The sequence below is a fragment of the Arachis stenosperma genome, chromosome 5 (assembly GCF_014773155.1).
Source record: "Arachis stenosperma cultivar V10309 chromosome 5, arast.V10309.gnm1.PFL2, whole genome shotgun sequence".
In the NCBI taxonomy this organism is placed as follows: Eukaryota; Viridiplantae; Streptophyta; class Magnoliopsida; order Fabales; family Fabaceae; genus Arachis; species Arachis stenosperma.
The window spans coordinates 43,733,990-43,739,989 of record NC_080381.1 but is presented as its reverse complement, the minus strand read 5'-3'; positions in this window follow the sequence as shown (position 1 = coordinate 43,739,989).

Here is a 6,000-nt window from a genome sequence, read left to right as displayed (position 1 = left end):
AATATTTCTCCAAACAAGTTTTTCAAAAAAAAAGTTTAATTCAAATTAGTGAAATGCTATAAAAATTTTCTTGAAAAAGAAAATGTTACTTCAACCAAGTGGTAAAATATGCACAAAATAGAACAGATATGCAATCAAACATGCAAATGCAACAATGAAAAACAAAAATTAGTGTTGAGAAGGGACTAACTAACCCGTGGAAATCGGTATCGACCTTCCCACACTTAAAGATTGCACCATCCTCGGTGCATGCAAAGATGTGCAGGTGGCGGGGGATGTGGTTCCTCAGCTGTTGCTCGTTGTAGAGGCGTTCTCTTTACCCGTTTTGGTAGCCAGCCTGAAAAAGGGAGAAGAGAAAAGGACATGAAGTTAAAGGGATAGAGCAAAGAGAAGGGCAGTACGAGTGATAATCATGCCAAGTAAGGGAAATAGTGAATGAAAGACATGGTCGCGATTCCATGTGATCAGTTCATCAATGGAAATATAGCAAGGCATGGGGAGTATTGGATGCAAGATGTTTATTAGCATGCTGGGAAGGGCATGAGTAGCATAGATCAAGCATCAAAGATTAAAAATGTATTATTACTCGTAACAAACCGACAATCACGTTTGTATTGACAATTATAATTAAAAATAAAATGTTGAAAGGGTTTTGTGAAAAACATGCATTAGAGTAGTAGAATAACATAAAAGTAGTGCATGATGCCATACGGACTTTTTCACAAACACATAGCATGCATGGTAAATAAGTTATTGAAAGTATTCAGTTGAACATGCAAGCAACCTTTTAAAAAAATTATATAATTGTCAAACAATTCTTTGAATAATCCACAAGTAAAATAAATAAATTTTTAACACCAATGAAGATAATGCAATGAATAAAACTATGCAAATAAATTAAATGGAAGTGAAGAGGGATGAAAAGAAGAAAGTAAGAAAAGGAAGAAGAAAGAAGAAAAGAAATAAGAAAGGAAGAAAAGAATTAGATATAGGGAAGAAAAGATAAGATATTTGGCTGCCTTGGACAAGTTGTGCGGCGCACGCGACGCGGACGCGTGGGGGACGCGGTCGCGTAACTTGCGCTTAAATTAATCGACGCGATCGCGTCGGTCACGCGGACACGTGACGCATTTTGTGCTACTGGCGCGAAGGCAGCCTTGCGTTCGCACAACTCTCTGTTCAAAATTCATTATTGCCAAATTCCAGGGTGACGCGGTCGCGTGGTTGACGCGATCGCATGAGTGGCCATTATAGGGATCTGACGCGGATGCCTCAGCCATGCATCCGCGTGGTAAGGCTTGTGCTTCTAGCACGAGTCCAGCCACGATCCAGCTCAACTTTCGGCCATACACCCTTTTTACATCGATTTACAGGCATTTTTCCCACATGACGCGGACGCGTCTTCGATGCGGTCGCGTGGATCAATTGGTGCCAAAGCACGCTTCCAACCACACTCTCACGTGACTCTCTATTCACTTTTCTTTTCTTTCCAATGCACTGGTGACGCAGACGCGTCAGCGACGCTACCGCATCGCGTGCGTGCTTTTTTTTATGCAGTATGCAGAATACAATGCTTAATGTGAATGCTATGCATGATTCCAGGTTCAATAAAAATAAAACTCAAAAATAAACAAAACTAATTAAAATTAAAATTGAAAAAGGAACGATCATACCATGGTGGGTTGTCTCCCACCTAGCACTTTTAGTTAAAGTCCTTAAGTTGGACATTTGGGAAGTCCTTTATTATGGTGGCTTGTGCTTGTACTGATCCTTGAATCCCCACCAATGTTTGTAATTCCAATGGCCTCCGAGATCCCAAACTAGGCGCAGAAAGCCTTCAAGTAAGGTAAAGCAAGTGACAAGGCCCCAAGAGTGTTGATTGTCAGAATGAATTCTGGGGTCCCAAACCTTGCTTTTGCACCCGTCTTCTTATTAATCATTAGTGTTCCAACCGGGTGACAGGTGGTGGACGAAATTGTGATTCAAATTCTTGTATCATTTGTGATCAATGTTCTAATTATGGCTCTGGTGGAATTCACAACTCCGTTCAACTAACCAGCAAGTGTACTGGGTCGTCCAAGTAATAACCTTACGTGAGTAAGGGTCGAATCCACAGAGATTGTTGGTATGAAGCAAGCTATGGTCATCTTGTAAATCTCAGTTAGAGAGATTAAAGGGGAATTGTGATTATTGGAATAATAAATAAAAAGGAATAATAAAAGGGATAGAAATACTTATGCAGATTTATTGGTAGGAATGTCAGATAAGCGGAATGGAGGTGCTGTAGAGCTCTAGGACGCCTGCTCTCCTATTCCTTCTACCCAATCCTTCTTACTCCTCTCCATGGCAAGCTTTGTATAGGGGTTCACTATCAGCTGTGGCTACTTTCATTCCTCTCGGGGAAATAACCTGCACGGCTGTCACTCGCACAGCTAACCAGTCTGGAGGCATCACCCATGGTTGATAGCTACATCCCATCCTCGCAGTGAAAGCTAATGCACGCACTCTGTCACAGTACGGCCAATCATCGGTTGGTTCCCGCTCCTACTGGAATAGAATCCCTCTTTTGCGTTTGTCACTAACGCCCAGCAGGTTAAAGTTTGAAGCACGTCACAGTCATTCATGAACGGAATCCTACTCGGAATACCACAGACAAGGTGAGACTTTCCGGATTCCCAGGATCCTACTCGAAACACCACAGACAAGGTTGGACTTTCCGGATCTAGATGAATGCCGCCATCTATCTAGCTTATACCACGAAGATTCTGTTGGGGAACCTAAGAGATATACATTCAAGCCTTGTTACACGCAGAACGGAAGTGGTTGTCAATCACGCGCGTTCATAAGTGAGAATGATGATGAGAGTTATTAGCTCATCACATTCATCATGTTCTTGAGTACGAATGAATATCTTGGAATAAGAATAAGATAGAGAATTGAATAAAAGAAAATAGAACTTCATTAATCTTTGAGGTACAGCAGAGCTCCACACCCTTAATCTATGGTGTGCAGAAACTCCACCGTTGAAAATACATAAGCAAGAGGTTCAGGCATGGCCGAATGGCCAGCCCCCTAAACGTGATCAATGATCTCCTAAGATGAAGAATAAAATAAAACTGAGATCAAAAGATGATTGATACATTAGTAAATCATCCTATTTATAATAAACTAGCTCCTAGGGTTTACATGAGTAAGTAATTGATGCATAAATCCACTTCTGGGGCCCACTTGGTGTATGCTTGGGCTGAGCTTGATCTATCCACGAGCTGAGGCTTCTCTTGGAGTTGAATTTCGAGTTGTGATGTGCTTTGGGCGTTCAACTCCGGATTATGACGTTTTTCTGGCGTTTAACTCCAGAAAGGAGTGTGTACTTGGCGTTCAACGCCAGTTTGCGTCGTCATTCTTCGAATAAAGTATGGACTATTATATTGCTGGAAAGCCCTGGATGTCTACTTTCCAACGCCATTGAGAGCGCGCCATTTAGAGTTCTGTAGCTCCAGAAAATCCATTTCGAGTGCAGGGAGGTCAGAATCCAACAGCATCAGCAGTCCTTTTGTCAGCCTTTTTCAGAGTTTTGCTCAAATCCCTCAATTTCAGTCAGAATTTACCTGAAATCACAGAAAAACACACAAACTCATAGTAAAGTCCAGAAATGTGAATTTAACATAAAAACTAATGAAAACATCCCTAAAAGTAGCTCAAACTTACTAAAAACTATATAAAAACAATGCCAAAAAGCGTATAAATTATCCGCTCATCACAACACCAAACTTAAATTGTTGCTTGTCCCCAAGCAACTGAAAATCAAATAGGATAAAAGAAGAGAATATACTATAAAGTCCAAATATCAATGAATATTACTTTAATTACATGAGCGGGACTTGTAGCTTTTTGCTTCTGAACAGTTTTGGCATCTCACTTTTTCCTTTGAAGTTCAGAGTGATTGGCATCTTTAGGAACTTAGAATTTCAGATAGTGTTATTGACTTTCCTAGTTAAGCATGTTGATTCTTGAACACAGCTACTTTTGAGTCTTGGCCGTGGCCCTAAGCACTTTGTCTTCCAGTATTACCACCGGATACATAAATGCCACAGACACATAACTGGGTGAACCTTTTCAGATTGTGACTCAGCTTTGCTAGAGTCCCCAGTTAGTGGTGTCCAGAGCTCTAAGCACACTCTTTTGCCTTGGATCACGACTTTAACCACTCAGTCTCAAGCTTTTCACTTGGACCTTCATGACACAAGCACATGGTTAGGGACAGCTTGGTTTAGCCGCTTAGGCCTGGATTTAATTTCCTTGGGCCCTCCTATCCATTGATGCTCAAAGCCTGGATCCTTTTTACCCTTGCCTTTTGGTTTTAAGGGCTATTGGATTTTTCTATTGCTCCTTCTTTTTCTATATACTCTTTTTAGATCTCTTCTCTTTTTTTTTTTTTTTTTTTTTCACTGCTTTTTCTTGCTTCAAGAATCAATTCCATGAATTTTTCAGATCATCAATAACATCTCTCTTTGTTCATCATTCTTTCAAGAACCAACAATTTTAACACTCATAAACAACAAGATCCAAAGACATATGCACTGTTCATTCATTCATTCAGAAAACAAAAGCATTGTCACCACATCAAAATAATTAAACTAAATTCAATAATAATTTCGAAAATTATGTACTTCTTGTTCTTTTGAATTAAAACATTTTTCTTTTAAGAGAGGTGAAGGACTAATGGATTTTATTCATAGCTTTAAGGCATGGTTACATACTAATGATCATGAAATAAAGACACAAAACATAGATAAACATAATAATTAAAAACCGAAAACAGAAAGAAATAAAGAACAAGGAATGAATCCACCTCTAGTGGCGTCTTCTTCTTGAAGGACCAATGATGTTCTTCAACTCTTCTATGTCCCTTCCTTGCCTTTGTTGCTCCTCCCTCATTGCTCTTTGATCTTCTCTTATTTCTTGAAGAGTGAGGGCGTGTTCATGGTGTTCCACCCTTAGTTGTTCCACATTATGGCTCAAATCTTCCAAGGAGGTGCTAAGTTGCTCCCAATAGTTGTTGGGAGGAAAGTGCATTTGAGGCATTTGTTGATGGTGAACCTCCTCTTGTTCTCCTTGAGGGCCGTGAGGAACTTCCCTTGTTTGCTCCATCCTTTTCTTGGTGATGGGCTTGTCTTCTTCTATGGAGGCATCTCCATCTATGATAACTCCGGCTGAATAACATAGATGGCATATGAGGTGAGGGAATGCTAGCCGTGCCATGTATGAAGGCTGTCAGCTATTTTGTAGAGTTCATTGGCTATGACTTCATGAACCTCTACTTCTTCACCAATCATGATGCTATGAACCATGATGGCCCGATCCACAGTAACTTCAGATCGGTTGCTTGTGGGGATGATGGATCTTTGAATGAACTCCAACCATCCTCTAGCTACAGGCTTGAGGTCCAGTCTTCTTAGTTGGACTGGCTTGCCTTTGGAGTCAACTCTCCATTGGGCGCCTTCCACACAAATGTCCCTAAGGACTTGGTCCAACCTTTGATCAAAGTTGACCCTTCTAGTGTAGGGGTGTTCATCACCTTGCATCATAGGCAAATGAAACGCCAACCTCACATTCTCCGGACTAAAATCCAAGTATTTCCCCCTAACCATGGTGATATAGTTTTTCGGACTTGGGTTCATACCTTGGTTATGGTTTCTAGTGATCCATGCATTGGCATAGAACTCTTGAACCATTAAAATTCCAACTTGTTGTATGGGGTTGGCTATGACTTCCCAACCTCTTCTTTGAATTTCAAGTCGGATTTCCGGATACTCATTCTTCTTGAGTTTGAAAGGGACCTCATGGATCACTTTCTTCTTTGCCACAACATCATAGAAGTGGTCTTGGTGGCTCTTGGAGATGAATCTCTCCTTCTCCCATGACTCGGAAGTGGAAGCTTTTGCCTTCCCTTTTCCTTTTCTTGAGGAAACTCCGGCCTTGGGTGCCATTGATGGTGAA